This window comes from Acinonyx jubatus, chromosome X (genome assembly GCF_027475565.1).
Source record: "Acinonyx jubatus isolate Ajub_Pintada_27869175 chromosome X, VMU_Ajub_asm_v1.0, whole genome shotgun sequence".
NCBI lineage: Eukaryota > Metazoa > Chordata > Mammalia > Carnivora > Felidae > Acinonyx > Acinonyx jubatus.
Window position 1 is genome coordinate 98,089,571 of NC_069389.1, and position 25,763 is coordinate 98,115,333.

General features: G+C 45.6%; 1 protein-coding gene and 1 long non-coding RNA gene across 10 annotated transcripts in view; one reads left to right on the forward strand and one right to left on the reverse strand.

The window, feature by feature from the left end:
• GRIA3 (glutamate ionotropic receptor AMPA type subunit 3) overlaps positions 1 to 25,763 on the forward strand; it is a 265,856-nt gene that overhangs the window by 72,521 nt on the left and 167,572 nt on the right. The window lies entirely within an intron of this gene.
• Positions 25,387 to 25,763, reverse strand: part of LOC113597642 (uncharacterized) — a 159,142-nt gene continuing 158,765 nt past the window's right edge. For all 3 annotated transcript variants that reach the window (XR_008289850.1, XR_003418429.2, XR_008289851.1), the window contains one exon: positions 25,387 to 25,686. This is a non-coding gene — a long non-coding RNA (uncharacterized LOC113597642). The remainder of the gene's footprint in view (positions 25,687 to 25,763) is intronic.

The following is a 25,763-nucleotide window of genomic DNA, read 5'->3' on the forward strand; positions in this document are numbered from 1 at the left end:
CTCCTCAGGAAAACCAAGGGATCCTACTACTGAAAGACTCCAAAAAAACATGTGTTTGCCCGTAACTCTGGTTATAGGCTGGGCATGGTTCTTTCTGACTCAGAGAAGGCAGAAGCAAATGGAAGGCCTGTCTGCCCAAGTAGTACCCAGAGAAGTTTTTCTAGGTAACTTAACCTGAAGGACCATTTTGTTTTTGGAAACCCAAAGAACTCTTCACTTCACTCCCATTTGGCTGCATCATCAAACACTGTAAGGAAATACTAAAGCCTGTATTTGCCCCATGGTACTTACTTCTAAAATATTATCAAATTTCATGAACCTAAAGCAGGAGACCAAGTTCAAGCTCTGCCATTAACTAGCTCTCTGATGTTGACCAATGCACTGAAGCTCTCTTGGCCTTGTCTCCTCCCCTAAGGCACCCCACTTCTTAATGTAACATTCTATAATTTTGTTGAGATATTATACCAGACACAGGATACTTTGTTTCTGGCTACTAACCCTAACTTCAGTTAATTAGTCAAGCAATTCTGCAAGTTGTTATCAACGCCCAATGGTGTGTTCCAGTCTCATGATAGATGATTATATAATAGAGTTCCAATGGGAGTGGACAGAAAAGGACATTCATGAAACAATCTATGAACAACACGGGACACTATCAAATTGAATACTACACTACAGACTCTGATTGCTATAAGAATTGTGAAAATGAAGCACTCCGGGAAAGTAGAGTTTTCAGAGAAGGATGGCTAGAGGATTTAGGCTTTAAAGGATGTGTAAGTTGTGGATTGCAAGAGAAGAGGGAGATTTATTGCAAAGCAGAAGATAGAGTTCATGTATTTTCTCCTCATCTCCCATGACCCTTTTTTGCCCATTAGCTGTCTGTTGGAGGAAAGGAAACAAAAGTCCATCGAGGTCTGTTCCTTATCCCTGCGCCTCTTCTCAAATCACCTCACTAAGTTGTTTGGACAATACTAAGGTCTTAGAGCCAAAAGAAACCTTTCCTACTCCTGTGTGTTGATATTTGTTTTCTCTATAGCCATTTAGCTGGTGAGACTAATCTAGTCTGCTTAAGAAATACTTTCTGTAGGGGCGCCTGGGTGGCTCAATCAGTTGAGTGTCCAACTCTTTATTTTGGCTCAGGTCACGATCCCAGGGTCATTGGATCAAGCCCCACGTCAGGCTCTGTGCTGAACGTGGAGCTTGCTTAAGATTCTCTCTCACTCTCCCTCTGCCCCTCTCCCCCCACCTCTAAAATTAAAAAAAGGAAAGACTTTCTATTAACTTTTACACTCATTTCTTCCTTGGAAAGCCTTCTTAAAACACTGAACCATGACCCCATTCCAGTACTTTCAATAACTTTTATTGACCACATTGGGAAGAAACAAAGTAGTCTATTCTTTAAGACTCAACGTAATTATGCCTCATCCAACTAACAAACCTATTGTTCCTATGTTACCTAATGAGAACCTTCCAATGGAGGCAGCTCCCATTATCCAGTGTTTCCCAAATGTGCCAGAACTATGCTTGGTCTCAGCAACTTCACTTCCACTGCTACCTAGAATTCTCTCCTTCATCTTGATGATGAAAATCCTGCCTATGCTTCCATTTTTCAGAGCCCACCTCAAATTCCACCTCTCCAAGATAGCCTTTTCTGGCTACTCCAGCTCGTAGCCATTCATTCATTCATTCATTCATTTAATCGGTGCCAGGGTTACAATCGTGAATAAGATAGACATGGTTTCTGCACATATCCTCATGGATAGGACCTAATTTTAAAAAGATTCTCAGTGATACAGGGCACCTGAGTGACTCAGTTAAGCATCCAAGTCTTGATTTCACAGCCCCACATCAGACTCTGCACTGACAGTGGGGGGCCTACTTGGGATTCTCTCTCTCCCCTTCTCTCTGCTCCCCCCCTGCTCATGTGCTCTCTTTCTCTTTCTCTCTCAAAATAAATAAATAAAACTTAAAAATTAAAGAAAAAAGATTTTCAGTGATAGCCTTGTTGAGAAGGGACATTTAAGTTGAGAACTAAAGGATTAGAAGGAGACAGCCATGTGAAGAATAGAGGGAACGAGTTTCAAGCAGTGGGAATAGCAAGTGCAAAGGCCCTGTGGCAGGGACGAGTTGGGCATGTTTGAAGAACTGAAAGAAGAGAAGTGAGGCTAAAGGGTAGTGAGGAGGTCGAGAGTGGCCTGAGATGAGACCATAGAGGTAGACAGGAAGCAGATCATAGCCATGGAGAATGGACAGGAGCCATGGGAAGGAGTATGAATTTTATTTTACCTTCACTGGGAAGTCTTTGGAGGATTCTGAACAGGGGAGTCATGTGATCTAAGTTTCTGTAGGGAGTAGAATGTGGTGCAAGTGTGAAAGAAGGGAAACCAGTCAAAAGGCTACTGTGGTTATTTAGGTGAGAAATGATGGCAGCTTAGGCTAGGCTGCAGATGGAGAAAAGTGGATGGAGTTGAAGTACATTTTGGACACAGAATCAGCAGAACTTGGACACAGATTGACTGTGGGATGTGAGGGAGAGGAAGGGTTCATGGATGACTACTAGGCTTTCAGCTTGAGAGACTGGGTAAAATGGTAATGCTGTGTACTGAGGTGACTGGGCAGGAGGAGAGCTGATTTTGAGGAGTGGAGATCTTGCCCACCTCTGAACACCCACAGAACCCTTTTGTCCAGGCCATTCAATTGGCACTTAACAGAAGTGCTCTCCATTGTCGTTTCACTGGGTCTGCTATATACCTTCCCAAGCCCCTCTCTCCAGAGTGGGAAAAAACAATTGGTTAGCCCCTAGATTTATACTTCGTGCCGACACTGGTACATAGCACTGGCCTGGAGACATATTTAGCGTTTTCCCAAACGCCATTATTGATTCATCAGGAGTAAGCCCATGTCTGTTTTTCATTGCTGGACTGAAAGAGAGAGAGGGAGAAAGAAGGGAAGGAAGCAAGCAAGCAAGGCTGGAAGGAATGGAGGGAGGAAGGGTGGCTGGAAAGGAAAGGAAAGGAAGAAAGAAGATGGGAAGGGAAGAAAGGAGGGGGGAGAGAGAATCCAGTTTATAAATCAGACTATGAGGTACAGTTCTTTAAAATATTCAATAAAGTATCTATTGTATATTTTCTTATTTTCTACAATAATCATCTATTGCTTTAGTAATAAAAATTATGGGGAGGGATCACAACTGTGAAATCGAATTGTAGAATATTTTTTTTTAATTTTTTTTTTCAACGTTTATTTATTTTTGGGACAGAGAGAGACAGAGCATGAACGGGGGAGGGGCAGAGAGAGAGGGAGACACAGAATCGGAAACAGGCTCCAGGCTCTGAGCCATCAGCCCAGAGCCCGACGCGGGGCTCGAACTCACGGACCGCGAGATCGTGACCTGGCTGAAGTCGGACGCTTAACCGACTGCGCCACCCAGGCGCCCCATCGAATTGTAGAATATTTTAAATCATGTAAGAGGGAAATGGAGGACAGAAAAACAGAAGGGAGCACCTATAATTACATTCAAATAAGCTAAATATACAAATGATGTGACTCTACTGTATAAGGGCAGGGATAAGCGAGAAGCTGAGAAATGGGTTAACCAGCGAGGTCATTTAAAAGATTTGTAGCACAGGGGCACCTGTGGCTCAGGTGGTTCGGCGTCCAACTGTTGATTTCGGCCCAGGTCATCATCTCACACTTCATGGGATCGAGCCCAACATTGGGCTCTGCGCCGACAGCGTGGAGCCGGCTCGGGATTCTCTGTCTCCTCTCTCTCTGCCCCTCCCCTGCTTGTTCGTTCGTTCTCTCTCTCTCTTTCTCCGAAATTATGAAACAATGAATGGATTTCAAGGCTTTGTCAGCTACACGTGGATTTCTGTCTGCAGAGAAACATCTGGTTTCCATGTTGTTTCATTAATACAAAGTTGAAAACTGTGCTCTCGGTGCTGTATGCACAGCAAACCAGTTCTTGGAAAAAGTGTGAGGTTGACTACGTGAGATATCTGCCCCTCTGTACCCTCTCCTCTTTAGTGACATCCTTTTATTTACCCAGGGCTCCCCACTATGACACTTAACCTACACCTGCCGTCCCTGGTGGGAGCAAAGCCTTGACATCTCTGTCCCAACCTGCCTCTACTCCTCCACCAAAACTTCCCTGCCCTGCATTCCATTTCCACCGATGAGTAGTCTTTCTCTGCAAGTGACAACAGTTCAGCTGACCAATTTACTCATGCTAATTTATCCATGGCTATTAATGACTCGATGTGTTATTACATCCAGGGAGGAAATTTCTATTCGGGTAAGGGCCTTCTGTGAATAGAACCCTAGTCCAAAGGGTGGCTTTCTGATTCTCGGATTCCAGGTACCGCAAGTCCGGTTTGGGAGGTCCCTTGTCCGCACATGTTCTTATACAGAAAGTTCTAAAGCCATGTCAGGGAGGTGGCCACCTCTTCCCGTTTTCTACGAGACCTATCTTTTGGGTACAAGTGACCTAGTTCTCCGTGGTGCTGACATTTCCCCCAGAACGGCAACATACTTGACAACTGCAGCCAGACTCTCTCGTGCACTCGACAACTCTCCTTGCTTTCAATGGGCACAGCCCACAGAGATCAAAGATTCTGGCCCAGGCTGCGGCTCTCAGCTTAGATAATGAGATAATAGTTCTAAGTGCCCTTTGAGGCAACTAGTCCCTACCTTCTTGCCGGTGTTCAATAAACTCCTGCTGTTTCCCATTCTCAACCTGAAACTCCCTACTCAGTTCCCAAGTAACTCTCTGGAAGTCAACAGCCTTCTAAAAGACCTTTCTATCTGCTCTAGAAAGTTGTGGCAGTAACATGGGCGGCGGCAACAGGTAGTCCATCAGTCAATAAGCTATTATTGGGCATTTTCTAGTGCTAGCTTGTGCCACACCACTGGCAGTGTTTGAGAGAGGCAGAATTAGGCCCTGCCTTTGAAGAGTTGACAGTCCTGTCGCTGAAACAGTGCTTTATCTCAGGGGCCTGGGAAAAATTAATTTTTAACCCAACTGTTCCCTCATCCAATAATGACATTTGCATTCATTAGAGCCGACCCACTGTGAAAAGATTAAAAGTGTTGCCAGAGAGCGAGGAAAATGGGAAAATGTTGGAAGAGCCCGAGGGCTTAAGAGGTAAAGAGACTCCCCCGAGACCAGGAGAAAGGGATTTTCCTCGGAGGAATATTTTCAGATTGACTAGATTCAATTCCACACACCCTCCTGCACATTATTGTTTACCACCTACTTATGCAACCTGGCTTCGTCCCTCTCATCCAGTTCTACCTTCCCAAATAAAGCATAGAATCTCTTTCTCTTTCCCCTCTCTGTCTCTGTCTCTTGCTCTCCCTGCCTCTCTCCTTCCCTCTCCCCATTTACACACACACACACACACACACACACACGCATGCACGCACGCACGCGCATACACATCCAATACCAATCAGTGGCACAAATCAATAAATCTCTATTATTAGCATCATTTTATCATACAATAAAATGATAAAGCAAATTATAAATAAGATAAATAAATTATAAATAAGATGAAACACTTTGATAAGAACGGCTGCCATTTCTTATAAGCACTCACTATGCACTAGGCCCTGAGTTTATGGATTATCACATTGAATCCACATGGTGTCCCTGCCTCTTTACAACTGAGGAAACCAAGGCATAAAAAGGCTAACTGATGGCTCCTAGGGTCACACAGTGCTGAAGCAGTGAAACCAGGATGTCAACCCAGGTCAGCCACATTCATAGTCTATGCGTGCTGTCCTCTGGACTAACACTTGCAACATTTGAAAACTTCTACTACCTGTTCCCATAGTCTTTCCTTCTGCCATTCTTCAAAGGACCTCCCTATCCTAGGTGTCTTCCTGTGGATGTACTCCAGGGGACGATTTCGTTCTTAAAGCCTGGTGTCCACAAATGAACACAAGAAATCGTGGTCCCAGAGTTCCAGGGATCTGGGTGGGCAGTGGATCAAAAATGCAGATCAAGGGGCAAATGAGTAGCCAAAGTAGTAAATACAGCCAGACTGGGGCGGCGGGGTGGGGGGGGGGGAGGAGGGGGCGGTGCCTGTGGTGGGGACCAGGCTCTGAGGTGAGGTGAACTCAGAGATTCCTCTCTGAGGCAGAAACAGTTCCCAGAGCATAGGAAGATCTGACCCTGTAGGCCGTCATCACTAAGGTGCCATTTTTTGGTTGGAGAAGAAGAAAGCAAGGAAAGATAGATGTTAGGTCCTACCATGGCTACTTGGCAGGAACTTTTAAAAAAAAGTAGTAGGTACCTTGATTAAAGAGGAAGAAGGGGAAGGGGAAGGGGAAGGGGAACGGGAAGGGGAGGGAGAAGGAGAAGGAGGAGGAGAGACCATCCTGGATTGTTTTATTCTCCTCCACTTTAAGAACTGATTAAAAGATGTGTGAAGGTAACAGATGGCTCCAATTCTAGTCATGTCCATTTGCCTTCTGTGAAAAGCAAAGCCAGGAGAGTTTTTATTGAAATTCAAGCTACTTTTTACATCTGAATAAATTAGGAAGGCCCAGAGAGTACATTATCCTGTGAGAGACAGATACTAAATTCCCCTGTTTGAGCAGCAATAATCAGGGTTGACAATACCTGAGACATTCGGTAGCTTCTGCAGCCTGCCTAATCTATTGTGATGAGTCCTCAACTATGAGAGCATCTTGAGAGCCTGCACAATAATAATAGTGAATGACTATTTGGACTGGATTGTGAATAAAAGACCGTACATATGTCTGTAATGAGAATTTCATTGAAAATGAAAATACTGAAGCTGTCATATTTTTTAATACTTCGATTTGCACATCCTTGACTGCTTTGGGGCATAAAAAGAGAAAGTGCAGAGCAATTTGTTGTCAGCTCTTGAAATAAATTATCATTTAAACACTTCCTCTCCACAAAGGTTATTAGCTTAGTAGCTTGTTCCTGGGGTTGGACCATCAGTAGGGGAAAAAAAAAATCACAAGACATTAAACTACCCTTTCAAAAGCTGAATATTAGTTACTGTGGAAATTGTTCTCTCAGTAGCTTAACATATTTTGCTGTAGCTCTCCAATGCTGCAGATTAGACTGCAGCAACTATTAATAAATACTGTCATATTTTACAGCTGTCATGCAAAGCTGAAAAAAGGCTTCGCTGTGATTAGATCCTGTTTACTGTAATATTTCCAGCTCAGACTCAGAAAGGCAGTTTTCCTATAAAGGTATTTTCCATAAGTAGAATATTTCTCCATCAGACAACATGACTAATTTTAATGTATCATTAACTCCTTGGTGGCAGTGAATTTGAGGTTGAATTGACTTCACAGGCAGAGGTACGTCCCTCTCCAGAGACGCTTTAAGCCCAAGTGTCAAAATTTCTCTCTTGGGTTGTCCTTCATATTCGGAGACGGTGTTACCGTCAGGAGATGTGCCTCGAGTCGTCACCCTTCCCCCCAGAAGGACAAATCTGCACCCGTTTGTCCACCTTCTTTTGCCCTGTCCCTCTTGTGACCGATTGCATTGTTTGCAAGACAGCTGGTCAGGATTTAGGGCAGGAATGACACTTCAGTGGACTCGCTAGAAATTCTGCTTCCTGAGCTGAAATGCCATCATAAGAGCAAAAGAAATAAATCTCTAGCCCCCCTACCACGCGTGAGCTGTTTGGAATGGTATTCACATCTCTGAAAAAAGGTGACAGCTGGCGGGCTTACTTTTGCCCTGATCTTCCATTGCTTTTCATCGACCTCCTTGAGGAATTAACCCTCACCAAACTGAATACCTAGTTGTCAACGAATGGGTGGTCCTGACATTATTAAGGCTTAGCTGATGTGTTCAGTAAATTCAGAGTTGAGCCCAAGAGGTCCTTGAGGAAGGCTCTTCTCAGTGTTCCTCAGGGGAAGAGACAGACTGTGGTGTGGACCTACAACCGTGGCTGTAAGATTTGTCCCCTGGAGCCCCTTTAGAAAAGAATTAAAGCCAGGGCAGGAGCGCTAAGGAAGTTAAACAAAAGAAGGCACGTGGTATCTTTAGCACCAAGCTGGACACGGTAATGTGCGCAATAAATTTTACCTCTTATTATTTTATTATCATTATAGAACAGTGGTCCTCCATGGGGAGGGAAGGTGATTCTGCCCCCCACAGGGACATTTGGCAATGTCTGGAGACATTTCCAGTAGCGGGTAGAGGCCAGGAATGCTGCTGAACGTCCCACGGCACACAGGACAGTACCCACCCCCAAAAGAATTATCTGGAACAAAATATCAACAGTGCCAGGGTAGCAGCAGGGTCAAAGGACACATGGTTGCAGGAACTCCTCAAAGGGCTGGCAATGAACCAACCTAGCATTTGAGTGTCTCTTACTGTGCCTAGATTGGTGTTAAGAGCTATGTTCAATAGAAGGTAGAGCCTTTGAAGAGCTTATATTATGGTCAGAGAGACAGGATAAGATTAATGCACATGAAATAAAGAGAAGTACAAAACAACGTAAGACAAGAGCTAGATTGTGTAGTGCAGATTTGAAGGACCGTGAGAATCCAAATAAGAGAGAGTTCGCAATAGACAAGCTGGACCCATCCGGGAAGGCTCCTTGGAAGAAGTTCTACGTTTTTCTGAGCCCACCTCCCAGCGGCCTCCCCTAGCAATGACGTTGCCTTGATTGCTAAGGCCAAGTTGGTATCTAGAACCAAAGCAACAGGGCACACCCGTCAACCGCTCCCAAACTTCAGAGCTCAGGGCAAGAAACACAATTAAAAGAAAAACCCAAAAAAGGAACAATGTTCCTTTTACTAAATGGAAAGCAATTACAGAGCTATTGAAAATAGGCAGTAAACAAAAGGAGGGAGGAAAATACTGGCACAATTCCATCTTCCGAACTAATCCTGTAGCAAAAGTGCAATTTGCAACAAAATCAACAGTGCTCTCTCTCCCTCTCTCTTGCAGTCAAACACATCGTTTGGCATCAGCACCGCTACCCATGATGCTTTGGCAGAAAAGTGTACGGAAGCAAGGGAGACGGGATATGCGTGGGAGGTAAAGGCGGAGCACAGCTCTCTTTGCCCCGCCCTCCTCTCACCCCCACCCCTTCCCCAGTCCCTGTGGATCACCTTCACTCGTGGGGTGGGGGAAAGTCGGGGCACAAACAGAGACTACATCTCTCCCCATCTTCCTGGATCCTTTCCAGTCAATAAGTTGCCAGTGTCGGCTGCTGTCCTGCTTTGTCGACTCCACAAACGATCTGATTAATTCTCTGGTGCTAACTGCCTCAGCGGGCTTTCTCGGCAGTAGAACAGAGGCTAATTAAGATCATGTCAGGCGAGGAGGCTGCCAGGTTATGTTCCTGGGCCACACTGAACTTTTCGAGGCCGCTGCAGCCACACTGCAGGCAGGCACTGCTTGGCCAAACACCCACTCCGTAGCAGGCTTCTCATTTATTTCCACCGATCCCTGCGTCGGTGGGTCTCCGTTTTGTCAAGGATTTACGACTTTCTCCTTGGGGTAGTGAGCTGCCACTGTGTTCACTTTGAATTCCATTGCTTCAGCTTCCTTTCATCTGAATTTTTAATATGCTTGTAAACAAAGAGAACCATTAATAGTGGGGCCGTTTTCCCTCCTAAATCACGCGTGTGAGAGCATGTGCAAGAGTGTGTTTGCATCTTACCTGCATAGAGCCCATAGAGGTGAGTTTAGGACAAGTAAAGGAAGCCCTACTTCTCACAGCAGGTAGAAAATGGAGGAAACATATGGAACTCATTACACCAAGTGGTGGATTAGACTGAAAATAAAAATAGCTTCTCCCTCCCCCCAATAAAAGCTTAGATGAATTCATGGATGACAGACCGATAGTTATTAAGGGAAAGAGATGTTTGGAGATTTCTCTAAACTGAGGTCACCACAAATTGTGCGGTGGACTTAAGGGGCCACATTTGCCTTCTCATAGGCAAATGGTCACACAGTGCCGCCATTCCATGCCCTGGGTTTTTAAAGATAATCTCAAGAGTCCGCTATGCACCTAGGAGGTGGAGAAGAATGTTGAGAAATAGAGAAACGTTCACCAGGAACATTTTCTTTCTGGTTTTTTTTTTTAATGTTTAGTTTTGAGACAGACAGAGCATGAGTGGGGGGAGGGGCAGAGAGAGAGGGAGACAAAATCTGAAGCAGTCTCCAGGCTCCCAACTGTCAGCACAGAGCCCAACACGGGGCTCGAACTCACGAACCGTGAGGTCATGACCTGAGCCGAAGTTGGGTGCTCAACCAACTGAGCCACCCTGGTGCCCCCAGGAACATTCTTTGTACTCTCAGATAATCAGAGCCTCTAACCACACATCAAGAACAAAACCCTGTCCAACTCTGCCGCTAAGTAGCACGTGGGATCCTGGGCAAGTCACAGAGCCTTTCTGGTCCTCAGATCCCACAGCTGCAAGACGAGGGGGTGGACTCAATCATTCTTCAACTAACAATTCCTGAGTGTAGGAGTTGTATGTCAAAAAGGGCATTATTAGGGTTATAGAATTGAATGGAACAGAGTGCCTACCCGCAAGCAGCTCACCGTTTAGAAGGGGAGTAAACACGTGCAAATAAGTAAGTAGAATCTGCAAGTGATTCTCTTAGGTTCTAAAATGCTGTGGGCTATTATAGCACATCCATTTCCTTCTCTTCTTTCCCCGTAATGAATCCAGAACTCCTTTTCAAATGACCACTCTTGGGGTGGGTTATGGAGACCCAAACATTCACCGACATCGGCTTTGGAAATGAGCTAGAGAACTTGGGCACACTCACATTTCCTTCTTTCTCACCCCGTAGTGCCCAGCCCAGCCCTTAATCTTTCCTGGATCCTGCCAAGCAAAGGATAAAAGGAAACAAGCCCTAGTTGGTAGAGTAGGATGACCCAATAGATCTTAGAACACGTCATGTTAGATCTCCAAATCAGGGACTGCCATAACACGCTTCTAACAGGTTTTCTTCTAATAAGGTTTTTGCTGGAATCCTGAATGGTGTCTCCTCCCCCCACTTAAGACCTTTACTGCCTTCCAATTCTTTTTTTTTTAATTTTTTTTTTAAGGTTTATTCATTTTTGAGACAGAGAGAGACAGAGCATGAACAGGAGAGGGTCAGAGAGAGGGAGATACAGAATCTGAAACAGGTTCCAGACGCTGAGCTGTCAGCATAGAGCCCGACGCGGGGCTCGAACTCACGGACCGCAAGATCATGGCCTGAGCCGAAGTCGGCCGCTTAATCGACTGAGCCACCCAGGCGCCCCTGCCTTCCAATTCTTAAACCACAGCCCCACACAGCCCTTTCTAAGTCTCAAGGCTTCTGTAAAATGAATACATTGTTTCCTACCCAAAATGTTATGGATTTCCTGAATAATAATACAGTTTGGTTTCCTCACTATATCCACATTCTCTAAAGATTTAGAATGCTTTCCCATGCAAGACAGTTCCAGTTTCGCATGGGTTTTTCAGAGGCTCTCCCCAAGTCTACATCCATATATCTAGTTTCCCCCTAAAACCTTTACCTTGATGCCCCACTGGGACCTCAAACTCAATATGCTGAACCCTTTGAATATCATCTTTCTAGAAAACACTCTTCTCCACCTGTGTTCCCATGGTCCTGCCCAGCTGCCTGAAGCAGAAACTTCATTCCTGAATCTTCCCTCTTCGTCGTTCCTCACACTCACCACCCAAGACCCTCTTCTGTGTTCCCTGACTCGAGTGCAAGGCTGCCATCACCTCCCGCACCATCCTGCTAACTGACCTCCCTCATCCTAACCCCTACACTGCCTCCAGGCAACAATCTTCTCTTCACATCACTCACCTGCCTAAAAGCTTTCGGTGGTGACCCATTACTCCTGGCATCATGTCCTAGCTTCTTAGTGTGGCTCAGAAGGCCCTGCATGATCCAGCGAAACTCCGACCTGTTTCCGGAGCCTCATCTCCTCCCACTGCTTACCCGCTAGTGCTCTATACTCGCGCCATCTGGAGTGTGCTCCGTTCAGTGTGCCACCTGTGCTGTACCTTGAGTGTTTTGCCTCCATGCCTTTGCATATACTGTCCCGACTTTCTGGCACTTAGCCCCTTCGCCCCACTCCCCCACCCTCACACACTCGTGCGCACACACACACACACTTTCTGCTAAATGACATGTCCTTCAAAGCTCTTCTCAAATATTCACTTCCCCAAGCCTAGGTGTCCACCACTGCCTGCCCTGTGTCCCCAAGCACTTTGTATATGCCTCCAGCATAGATCTGATCGTACTATAGTATTATTATTATTATCTGTTTATGTGTTTATTGTTCTCAAACGACTGTGAACTCATTGGAGACTGTAATCTTACTCATCTCTGCCAGCACTGTGCTAAGTGCTGAGTACAATACAGTACCCAGATGGTGATTATTATTTGCACATTGAACAAATGAATGAGCGAATGACAGAACCTTCCTAAAAACAAAACAGGAGATTTGAGGGGCCCTGAGGAGCCAGGGAAGGAGGATTTCGGTGGATTGTATCCTCGGGTCATACATTAGATATCGCCCATGTACCTCTTATATATTGGGTTAACCCCGACTTTGAATCCCTCTGTGACCCAACCTCTTCACAGAAGATATCACCTTCCTTTAAAAAAAAATGTTTCTCTAAATGGTATCACCTCCCTGGTCCAACCAACTCAGAAGCAGAATAAATATTTTAGTGCCGGGAACTTTCGTTCTAGGTCTCCGGCTAGAGGACAACCTTACAGTGCTGGTCCCTGAGTCTCAGCCAATACAGAGTCATTAACATTTGAGGAATCTTAAGAGCTAATGTATAGACACTGTACTGTTTTATACCAATCAATGGTATTTAGAGATCCACATGAATTTTCTAAAGACAAGAGTAGCATGATACCAATTTCCACAGCTCCTACTGAAAGGGTAAATAAAGCAAATTATTTCAAAATGTCCGTGTAGGCAATGTGACAAGGATGAGAAGTGACCCGAGAGCCAATGCAGTCACTTCTCAGTTATCCATACAAGATGAAGGGAGCCAAGCACAGATAAGCCAAAGGGCATTTCTGTCACATGAATTAGTGCCTTTTTATAACAGATTTTCCTTCTTGTTTCTATACTACTTAGGCTTGGCTGAGCATGGGAATAAAGGGAGGTACCCAGGGAAAGGGATCTTTAAAGATGTCCTTTCAATTATAAATTCCCCCAAAGACAGGAAGCACCCTTTTGAGGAACCAGCAAGAAAAGGATACAAAATAGTTGTATAGACAGATAGAAGAGGATGAGGGGGACACAGAAGAAAAGAGAGGGAGGGATCCTGAATCCAGGGAGTAAAGCGGCGATGTCAAGGCCCCCAAAACAAACTTTGCGGATCTTACAGTGACCAGGCCTGTTCCTGAAACCGTAATGACCGACAGGCATAAATCAGGAACAAAGACAATCAACAATAAACGTCATAAGTTCGGTGATTTTTGCTAAAGAGATTTGATGTGAGGCTTTATATTGCTCAAGAAATTCAGGGGTACCTGGGTGGCTCAGTTGGTTAAGTGTCACACTTCAGCTCAGGTCATGATCTCACGGCTCATGGGTTCAAGCCCCGTGTTGGGCTCAGTGCTGACAGTTCAGAGCCTGAAGCCTGCTTTGGATTCTGTGTCTCCCTCTCTCTCTGCCCCTCCCCTGCTCGCTCCCCTCTCTCTTTCTCTGTCTCTCTCATAAATAAACATTAAAAAAAAATTTAAAGGAATTCATAAGGATTGCATCAGCTATAAAATTTACAGGTTTCAATAAGCAAACTACAGAATTATTACACAGAACATTCTATACTCTGAGAGGCTGAGAAAAAGTCTTTAAAGATTAGTCAGGGGGCACCCGGGTGCCTCAGTCAGTTAAGCGTCTGACTCTTGATTTTGGCTCAGGTCATGATCTCATGGTTTGTGAGATCAAGCCCCATGTTGGGCTCTGTGCTGATAGTGTAGAGCCTGCTTGGGATTCTCTCCCACTCTCTCTCTCTGCCCCCCCCCCCACTTGCACACATTCCCTCCCTCTCTCTCTCAAAATAAATAAGCAACAAAAGAAAGATTAGTCAGGTCTCTTCCTCTCTTGGGAAGCTCTTGGTAGAGGTGTATTCCTCCTGAAAATCCTGGAGAGGGAATAACTGGTTTCCATTTGGCACAGTATGGCAGGAAGCCATACAATATTATTTGCCCAAACTAGTCATTGTCTTTCATTTTTTGACTCTCTTCAATCATACAAGTGTATTATGGCTTGTCAACAATGTGGTCACTTTCAAGAGTAAGCGCTAGGACTTATCAAAGGGATTTTTGTTATCCTGCCACTTTTATCCCCCTAGCACAGTGCTGGATGGTAGCATAAAAAACAAAAACAAAAACAGAAACAAAACCTTAGATGCCAAGCTGGAAAGGTCTTTAAAGTTCCTAAGTCTGAGGTTTCAGGTTCTGAAAAATGGATTGGCCCCATATTTTGTCAAGTCGGTAAGTCTCCTAATCTGTAATTCTACTTAAAATGTGGGATTCCAAAAATGTAAAGGCTAGCCACAGATTTATCATATTAAGCCTTTTCTACTCTGTCTCAATGCTTTTATCTACATAATGGCAGTAATATACTTTGCACCCTACCTCACAGGAATAAAGAGGAATGGCATAATGACGTAAGCTAAAATCAATGCTGAATACGACTGCGCAGTTGCGTAAAGCTCAAAGAACTGCCGTGTAGATAAGTGGTTAAGATGCAAGAAGGCAGGCTCATCCTCTGTGCCCATGGAGTTACAGAGCTCCCCATGAGGCTCTACCCACCAGAACTGAAAGAACACGCACCTGTCCACATTCCACATGTACTCACCCACCCAGAGGATCCAGCCAGTTCTCTCCTTTCTTCGCATCGATTAGCAAGTCAACATGTCACCATCACCAGGAATAGTCCACAAATGCTAATCAGCCCTGGGGCTCCCATAATCTATTCCCTGGGGCCATACCATGGCTAGCAAGAATGGCCACAGTCTCTAGGCTCTGGGTTGTCTGTTTCCTCAACCTTAAAGTGAGATCAGAATTGTACCTAAAGCAGAAGACTGTGGAGCAGATCACATCCATGGAAGGCACCTAGAACAGTTCCTGGCGCCTAGTTAGCATTCTGTCGGTGTTAGCATCGTTATTACCTCTTACGAGGGTCACAGGAAAGGGGAGATGACTGAGACACAGAACAAAGACCCTCAGCTGACCTATCTGGTCTCTTCTGTACCTTTGCGGCGACCCTGCTCACCTCTCCAATGTGCTAATTTTGGTTCTCCTCTATCAGAATCGGAACCTGTTCCTAGGAAAGGAGCTGGGAGGCTTATTTACGTTACATGGAGGTAGAAATGACTGATGCACAGCTGCACACAGATATCTCATGTTGTAGGCGAATGCAGAAAGCCTCGGGCCAGAGGAAGGAAGCCTTGTAATACTGGTGATGGAGGAGCGGGGTCATCGGCTTCTGCAGTCCTAACTTCATAGCCAGCCCTCCGTCTGTCCCACATACTGCTGAGGCTAGGCCCATTGCTGAAGACAAGGGAAGGACTGCACGCGCTGGACCAGTGCTTGTTGGTGGTTTTACCGGGCGCATGTTCTGGAGAATAATAAAACAGAACATAGCATTCTCTTCATTCACAAGCAAATAGAAATGCCTAAAGGCAACTTAAGCTGAACAGACAACCTCTTTGGAAAATCTTGAAGCCAGTGGCTCCACCAAAAATATATCCATATTTTCATTGTTTAATAAGCTGACAGAAAGTGGAGCATATGTCTTCTCTGACACATTTTAGGCTCTCTTGGATTCATAGTATGCATACGGAATCCTAGAATCGCTAAGCAAAACTCAGTTTATGGTCTTACGTTTGTTTGGCTTAAGCTGGCAACTGTTCGGAAAGAGAGGAATGATCAGGTCTTTTTTGCAGGTTCCCTTCCAGTCTCCCTCACCTGTAGGCCCATTCCCTGCAGCCATGGCCATGGGACTGGATGGACCCCATCCTTTGCGTGCCTCACCCACCAGAAGGGGCATGAAAAGAAAGTGAACAACAGAGAGCACAGGGGGAGTCTCTGGTCATTTGGCGAGAGATGGTGGGAAGGATTCTTTCTATGACCTTAGAGATGAACAGATAAGATACAACAATTACCCTCACTGACAGTCTTTACAGATCTAAAGTCAACATCCCCCCGAACCCCAGCTTCCTCATCACTTCATCTCCATCAAGCAGATGTTGGAGATTCCATGGTACCGTGGCCATATCTTCTGAACACCGTCTGACAACGTGTTTTCTTTTCTTTCTGGTTTATCCAAGGCGGGCCTGAGGATTTCAGTCCCGCCCCCTGACATCGATCAGCTGTGTGACCTCGGGCAGAAACCTCTGTGAGCATCCATAAAGTGGCAATGGTTATAGTATCCACCTAATTGGACTGTTAACAAACCTAAATGAGATATGGTGGAAGTACTTAGTGGAGTGTCCGGTAAACCGAAATGCACCCAAAAGATGATAGGGATTGTTACTTAGGGTAATGGTCGAAATGCCTTTGCAAACACATCGACATGAAACCTCATTTAGTTACTAACTTCAGGAATCACCTTATTAGAAAAGGAGAAAGACACATGAAATTTGGCCTGCCCCAGAAAATCCTAGATGTCTTATCACTGTATCGGTCGGTACTGCTTCCCCGTCAGTTTAACAGGGCATCTTGGAAGAAGGGAGAGAAAGGAGGCAACCTTCTCGCTGACCTCATAATTCCTCGTCGCTACTGATAAGCTATTTAGAGCTCGGCAAATCTGATTTCTCTCCTGGCCCCAATCCTTTGCACTCTTTGAATGTTCCAACTTGAAATTAGAGAAATATCTCCAGAAACGACTTGTGTGTGTGAGCTCGCCTAATAGGTTATTGAGAGATTGAAATTACTGCTTAACTGGAAGAGCAGTCATTTTAATGAATATTGTTCACAAGGAAACCTACCATTTTACCCTTCTAAGCACGTTTCCCATGTGTTTTGCCATCATTCCCATGCTCTGAGGAGGGCAGTGAAGGTTCATCATTGCCAGTTTACCGATGGAAAAAAAAAAATCTACATTCTCACGAAAGGGAAGTGACTTGTCCAAGGTCACACAGGTGAAGAGCTGTGAAAACAGGACCCAAGTCCAAGCGTCCTTACACCCAGTCCCACAATCCTTTCCATTCCACCAGCCTGCTGCACGAGTTTGGTCAAAAGATCATTTCCTTACTGACAAGGATGGGCTCCGGCTTTGTGGGGGACGTGAGAGGGCTAATGAGTAATTCGTCCCTCAGACCAATACCCTCCCTTGAGCGAGCATTCGAAGTGCCAGGTTCTGCACGAAGCCCTCTAACTGCAACATCCACTTTCAACTGCACAGCTGTTTCACAGGGAGGTCCTGGCCCGATCCTCAGTTTACAGATAAGGAAGTAGAGCTAAGTGATTTGCTCGACGCCACACTCCTACGTGAGCGCGGAAGCTAGTACTGGATGCCCTGTTTCCAAACTCCCCGTCAAGTGTGCTTTCTGCTACTCCACACTGACAGGAACTTCCAGCTCTCTTCTTAACGAGGAAAGGATGTTATTTTTAAAGATGCTTTAGGGCAAAAAGATAAGCCAGTCCTCTCTCAATTCCTCACGCTGATAGAGAAGGACCGAAAGCAGGCAAATCATGCCTAATCCCAAAGCCCTGACTGCACAGCTGTGACAGGACAGTTTGGGATACAGACTCCAGCAGGGAACGCAGGGTAGGGGTCCATCTCCTCTTCCCTGCTCAGGCCCTGGGCTCCAGCCACAAATGGTTCTCAGCGAAACAGAAGGGTGAAGTAGGAGTGCTTCGGTCTGTTGCTCCCTTCCCCTCCGAGGGGGGCTTAGGGCCCTGCTCTTGTTCTAGTCTGTCCCCATCCCTCATCTCTCATCACGATCACCCTCGTTCTCCTGTCCCTACAACTCTGCCGGATGCCGTGAACCAGGTCCAAGTTGGCTGCGGAGGACAAGTGCTACACACGTCAGTGACATTTGTTTTTTTATTTTTTAATGTTTATTTACTTTTGAGAGGGAGGAGGGGGGAGCAGGAGCAGGGGAGGGGCAGAGACAGAGAGGGAGACACAGAATCTGAAACAGGCTCCAGGCTCTGAGGTGTCAGCACAGAGCACGACGCGGGGCTCGAACTCACAAACCGTGAGATCATGACCTGAGCTGAAGTCGGACGCTCAACCGACTGAGCCACCCAGGCGCCCCGACATCTGCTTTTTAAGAAGTGCCTTGTAGGGGCGCCTGGGTGGCTCAATCGGTTGAGCGTCCGACTTCAGCTCAGGTCATGATCTCACAGTTCACAAGCTCCAGCCCAACATCGGGCTCTCTGCTGTCAGCACAAAGCCTGCTTCAGATCCTCTGTCTCCCTCACCCTGCCCCTCCACCCCCCTCAAAAATAAATAAATATTTAAAAAAAAAAGAAAGAAAAGAAGTGCCTTCTGGGGCGCCTGGGTGGCTCAGTCGGTTAAATGTCCGACTCTTGATTTCAGCTCAGGTCACGATCTCACAGTTTCGTGGGATCCAGCCCCAGGTCGGGCTCTGTGCCGACAGGGCAGAGCCTGCTTGGGATTCTCTCTCTCCCTCTATCTCTGGCCCTCCCCCGCCCACTGTCTTGCTCGCTCTCAAAAATAAATAAATAAACTAAAAAAAAAAAAAAAAAAAAGAAGTGCCTCTAGGCCTTTACCTTCCGAGCACCTGAACTGGGGGATGGAGAGCCAGCTCTGCCCACAGCCCTCTCCCCTCTCCCGTCCCAGCGCGAGGTGGAGCAGCCAGTTAGGGGGGTAGGTATGGGTTACTACGGCTAACGAATGAACTCGCTGTTAATTGGAGCTTGACCAGCTTCATTTTCTGGCTTCCAGAAATTTTTCCCTGAGGATACAGATGAGTGCAAATCACCCTAAAGACAGGAAAGGTGAAGTTCCACGTGCACATTTACACCAGGAAGGGGAAAAATCAGTTCATTATTTCAAGACCTCTTGAGATGCTGTAAATACACAGTCAACACAGAACAAAGATCCCTTTTTCCCCCCCTTACATTATTTATGTGCCATCTAAAAATTACATGCCCGTTCTCTTTCCAGCGCTGAGAGAGAGAAACATGCATATTCATGATCTGATAAATATTTAAGTGGGATTTATTTAAATGAGAGAGTCCATTTACAAACATTCCCTGGCTCTGAGATTTTATCCTGGGCACACAGAGGGAGGATAATTTCCTCTGGTAGATTCAAAACCTCCGCTGGCCACCTGCCCCCCTAAACTTGGAGCTCTTCCTTGAGAACTGGTGAATGCCACCCGCATTATTTCAAGGGAGTCTTCTGTGCCTCCTCCCTCCAGGCCTGCCTTCCTGCTCTGAGCTCATGCCATAGGATCAGTCATTGGCAAAATGCTGGAGCTGGCAGTTTATTTGGGGGTGGTGGGGGGGGCGGGCACAGCTTTCCTCGCCTAGACACTCCCTCCTGCCCGCACTAGCCCCACAGCAGCTACCACCGCTGATGCCCCTGACCTTCCTAAGGTCCACCTCTCCCGCGGAGGGGGGACAGTTCTGTCATATACCAAGTAACCAGGACTGTGCTCCCCTTCCCAAGAGAACATGCATTTTAATACTAAAGGATTTTGTCAGCACTTATTTTCAAAGCACGTATACGTACAGGGTTTTCTGTGCTCCTCAGAACAATCCTACAAGACTCTCAAGGCAAGAATCCTTAGTTTTAGACATAAGAAATAAGAGAGAGGACATCCTGCTTGCCCAACCTAAGTCCCACAGCCAGTGAGTTGCAGAGTTAGGACTCAAACTCAGGTCTGACTCGTAGCTCCGGGACTTTTTCATTACATACAGCTGCCTCTCATCTAGGAGGCTACTGGAGAGAAAGAAATGGCAACCCAAAGGGAAGGCTAATAATGACCTATCAGGCATGGAGGCTGTAGCGGGGGAAGGATTTGGGGATGCCTGGGACTGTACTCAACACCTCCTCAGTCCTATCGCATTAATGACTTTCTGCGTGTGAGGTTACCTCTCTGTTCTTCGGCACCATGCTGGCTCTGGTCCCAGCCCCCCATCTTCCTCGCTCCCAAGTTATATTCACCTGTTTTGTGTCTCACTTTATCGAAACTTCGGGAGATGATCAGTGAAGTCAGCTGTAGAACTCATCTGGGCTAGGAAGTAAATACTGGTTAATGGCTTCTGGTTAATGCCAGGAGCTTCTAATGCCTTACGTGAAGGACACTGTGGATGGCAAAGATTTCAAGCAGTAAGCCGGGCCAGCAAGGGCAATATCCTTGTGCAAATGAACTTCATAGTTCTCTAACTCACACTACTTAAGTGACCTAATTTACGGTTGCCAGATAAAATACAGGATGTCCAAGTAAATTTGATTTTCAGATGAATAACAGTTTTTTTTTTTTTAGTATAAGTATGTCCCCAATATTGCATTGGATGTACTTACACCAACAATTTTACATTGTTTCTTCTAAATTCAAATCTCCTGGGCTTTTTTTTTTAAGATTTTTCATGCGCTTGTGTGGGGGGAGGGGCAGAGAGAGAGAATCCCAAGCAGGTTGCACACTCAGTGCTGAGCTTCACGAGAGGTTCGGTCCCACAACCCTGGGATGACAACCTAAGCCAAAATCAAGAGTGGAACGTTGAACCAACTGAGCCACCCAGGCACCCCTTCCTGGGTTTTTATTTGCTGTATCTGTCAACCCCAGCTTACCTGTAAGACCTGGCCTGCTGAGAATTCCCATCACAACAGTGCAACTGGGCATTTGCTTGCTTGTGACACTTGGTTGTGACTGATTGTATAGCACCTGACACTGTGCCAGAGGGGTGAGAGGTGGTGAGGAAGGAAGAGTGGCTGTGGGAGAAGGACACATGTAGCACCCAGCCCATCATGAGAGTGGTCTTAGTCACGTGTGCATGACCTAAAAGTAATGGCACCTGGCCTTCTTAGAAAATATAGCTAGTGCTATTTGCCTCTCACCCCCAGCTCCTCCCCTCACAGCCATCTGCTATGCTATTCTCCCTTTTGAAAAAGGAGCCACTCTCGAGGCGCCTGGGTGGCTCCGTCGGTAAAGCGTCGGACTGCGGTTCAGGTCATGATCGCAAGGTCCGTGGGTTCGAGCCTGCATGGGGCTCTACACTGACAGCCTGGAGCCGGCTTCGAATCCTATGTGTGTGTCTCTGCCCCACCCTGCTCTTGCCCTGACTCTCTCTCAAAAATAAACGTTAGAAAAAAGTTTTTTTTAAGAAAAAGGAACAAGTTTTCGCACATGCCAAGCCTTGCATTTTCTGAGGGTGATCTGGGCCTCGGCAGGCATGTTGTGAGCAAACAGCAAGGCGGGCTGGAGGGGCGTGGTCAGGCTGTTGCACTGACCGGGCTGCCCAAATGTAATCAAAGGCCAGGCGCAGACCCCAGGGGTACCGGTGGGGAGAGTTCCATGGCCAAAAATATTAGGGTAGTGAAGCGGAGAATGTTTACAAGCCTAATTAGCAATTTGCACAACTGCAGTGTTAAAAATTCTGCTAGTGTCAGGCAGCTTCGTGGACTGACTATGGAAGCCGAGCCGGACCCAAGGTGGGGGTGGGGGGAGAGCTAGTATCTTGCTAGTTGGCCAAGTCCAGTGGCTAAGGCGCCTACTGAGTAGTTCAGCCTGAGAAAGCGACCAAATGAGAGCACGAACACTGGATGGACTCATTTCCCGGACAACAATAGAAGCTAAGGAATGTACTCTTCGGAAGTTAAGTTTTTGAGCAGTAATAATAATGACATAACAGTGATGAAAATAATAAAAGCAAACCTTTAAAGCATACATTTCCCCAAACACACACTGAGTGTGTTGAACAAAGAAAGCTAGTCTAAAATCTTTCATTTTAGAGATGAAAAGACACAGGCCCAGAGAGGGGAAGTGACTTACTTAAGGTCACACAGCTCCACACCCAATCCACTGCTGCCTCCACTATCCAAGGATGCTTTTCTGGAAGATTCTAAACCAGTTCAGTTTTTCTCCTCTCCATTCTTTTTTTTTTTTTCTCCTGACCCATTTAGTTTAGTTGCACTTTGCTTTTACTGAGGTAAGAACACTTAACACGGGATCTACCCTCTTAAAAATTTTGCAGTGCACAATACAGTATTGTTAACTACAGGCACAGTGTTGGACAGCAGGTCTCTAGAACTTACTCGTATAACTTCATACCTTTGAACAGCAACTTCCCGTGTCCCCTTCTCTCCAGCCCCGGCAACCACCCTTCTCTGTTTCTGTGAGTTTGACTCTTTTCATCTCTTATATAAAGTGGGATCACACAGTTTTCGTTCTTCTGAGACTGGCTAATCTCACTTGGTGCAATGTCCTACAGGTTCATCCATGCTGTCACATATGGCAGAATTTCCTTGTTTGTCAAGGCTGAATACTATTCCATTTTAAGAACGTAACACATTTTGTTTATCCATTCGTCTGTCAATGGACATTTTGGTTGTTTCCATATCTTGGCTATTGTGAATAATGCTGCAGGAACATGGGCGTGCAGCTCTCTCTTCAAGATCCTGCCTTCAATTTGTCTGGATATATACCCACAAGTGGGATTGCCAAGTCATGTGGTAGTTCCATTTTTAATTTCTTGAACCTCTGTTCTGTTTTCCATAACATCTGTCTGTACCGTTTTGAATTTCTACCAACAGTGTATGAGGGTTCCGATTGCTCCACATCCTCAAGAGCAATTATATTTTGGGTTTTTCCATTGTTGTTGTGGTTGTTGTTGTTGTTGTTGTTGTTTTTAAATAATAAGCATCTTCAAGTTATGAGCTGATATCTCATTGTGGTGTGGATTTGCATTTTCCTGAGGATTAGTGATAGTGAGCATCTTTTCATCTACCTGTCGGGCATTTGTATATTCTTTGGAGAAGTATCTATTCAAGTCCTCTGCCCATTTTTTAATCGGGTTATTTGGTTGCTTAATTATTGAGTTGCAGGAGTTCCTTGTACATGTTGGATATTGGCCTCTTATCGGATATATGGTTTGCAAATATTTTTTCCCCTTCTGTAGATTGTCTTCTCAATCTGTGGATTGTTTCCTTCACTGTATAGAAGCTTTTGTAGTTGGATGTAGTCCCACTTACCTATTTTTTACGTGTGATTTTGGTGTCATATCCAAGACATCATTGCTTAGGATTTACAGACTCGGTGTAATCCCTATCCATCCCTATTTTTTTCAGAAATAGAAAATACTCCTAAAATTCCTATGGAACTACAAAGGACTCCAGATAGTCAAAGCAATCTTGAGCAAGAAGAACAAAGCTGGAGGCATCACACTTCCTGATTTCAAAACATATTACAAAGCTATAGTCAGTAAAACCAGTATGGTACTGGCATAAAAACAAACATATCAACCAACAGAACAGAATAAAGAGCCCAGAAACGAACTCATGCATATGTAGTCAACTGATCTTTGCCAAGGGTGCCAAGAACACACAATGGGGAAAGGAGAGTTTCTTCAACAAATGATGTTGAGACAACTAGATATCCACGTGCAAAAGTCTGAAATTGGATCCTTATCTTATACCATACATATAAATCAACTCCAAATGGATTAAAGATTTAAACAGAATGGGCGCCTAGGTGGCTCTGTTGGTTAAGTGTCCGATTCTTGATTTTGGCTCAGGTCATGATATCAGGGTTCATGAGATCAAGCCCCACATCGGGCTCTGTGCTAACGGTGCAGAGCTCACTTGGGATTCTCTCTCTCCCTCTTTCTCTGCCGCTCCCCAGCTCTCTCTGTCTCTCAAAATAAATAAATAAACATAAGAAAAAGATTTAAACATAAGATCCCAAACTGTGAAACTCCTAGAAGAAAACATAAAGAAGAAGCTTCACGACGTTGGTCTAAGCAATGATTTCTCCTCCACATTCTTGCTCTTCTAATGCATTTTTTTTTACTTCCAGAAGCTTCTGGTTCCATGCTTTTGAAGTTCCCTTGGAAAACATTCACTCTGTTCCCTTTCCCCACCACCTAGTCCTCTACCTTAGGATCACTTTTCTATCCACGCCACAAACTCACATAGCTAGGTGATGATTTTCTGAATGTTACATTCTTTAATTGTCAGAGACACTTCTGGTTAGGTAGGTTAAGTGTCCGACTTCGGCTCAGGTCATGATCTCGCGGTTGGTGAGTTTGAGCCCTGCGTTGGGCTCTCTGGTGTCAGCGCAGCGCCCGCTTTAGATCCTCTGTCTCCCTCTCCCTCTGCCTTTCTCTCTCAAAAATAGATAAACATTTTAAAAAGATTTTAAAAAATAAATATAACTTAAAATGAAATGAAATTTAACATGCAGTTCCTTAGCCCCATCAGGCACTCTTCAAGTGCTCAAAAGCCACATGCAGGCAGTGGCTACCATGTTGAACAGCACAAGTCAAGAACATGTCCCTCACTGCAGAAAGTTTTGTTGGACAGCACTTCTCTAGAGACTAAACTTTGAACTCCTCAGCCCGGAATTTCAAGTGTTCTTCCATCTGGCTCCTACCAACTTTTTAGCACAAAGGCCGAAATTGAGGAGGAAGAAATGAGGCTGGAGAAGGGAGCAGGGGCCTGAGGACGAAGGGCCTGCGGTACCACACTACAGAAGGGAGATCTCGCCCTGTAGAACATGGTGGGTTTCTTCCTGAGAAGGGACAGAGCCAGTGCAGGTTGAGACGTGAATCAAACTCACCTCTCTCAGGAAGTCTGAGTGAACGACCAGAGAGGTCTCAAGATCATGCCCCCCTGATGACTGGCCGCTCCCCTCAGTGACAGCAAGGGTTCCACTGCTTTAAAAACAGAGAAAGTTCTCACATTCAAAATGGAGTGAAGGACCTGTGCTCAAATCACAGCTCCGCTACTTAATTAGCTGTGTCATATTGGGCACTGCCACTTAACATCGTCGAGCATCTGTTTGCCTCTCTGTAAACAGAGCCCGTGATACCTACTCTCCAGACACGTGTGACAATCAAGTAAGATAACAAGGACAGTGAGCTGATGGTCTGGAGTAGGACCTGGACTTCAAACTCCCCCCTTGTGTGATTCTAGGGCGTAGCTAGGGTTGAAAATCGTTAAACTACATGCCCTCTGGGGTCCCTTCCAGCTTCGAGGTTCAAGCCCACAGGAAGAAAGATCAGAAGTCAGTTTGGACAAAATACTTACCTGGGTCCCCACAGCAGGCTGCGGGCCTCGCGAGCAGTCAGTGCGGCAGCCATCGCGGACAGCCCGGAGTTGCACATTGAGCAGCCTCCTTGATGAGAGAGCAGGGCTGGTGTTGGCTTCTTGGCAGAGTCCCTCTCCACCAGTGACAGATGCACCCAGACCTCCAGCCCGGGACTGTAATACCGTGTGTTTTCATTGTCATTATAGAGTCATTAACCGGTCATTCTAGAGTGGCAATGGATTTCGAGTTTGGATGTCGGTTCAAAGGCTTCTCCTATCACATAAAATTGCTTTATTTTAAGGAAATAGAAGTTTCAAAGCAGCAGGCAGGGGAGGTGGGGGGGGATGGGTGAAATGCATGAAGGGGATTAAGAGTCCACTCATCCTGACGGGCACTGAATGATGTATGGAATTGTCGGCTCGCCACATTGTACACCCAAAGCGAATATAACGCCGTATGGTAACTCTACGGGAATAAAAAGAAAAACTTCATCAAAAAGGTACTTTTTAGAGCAGAAAAAATATATAACACTGTACATTAAC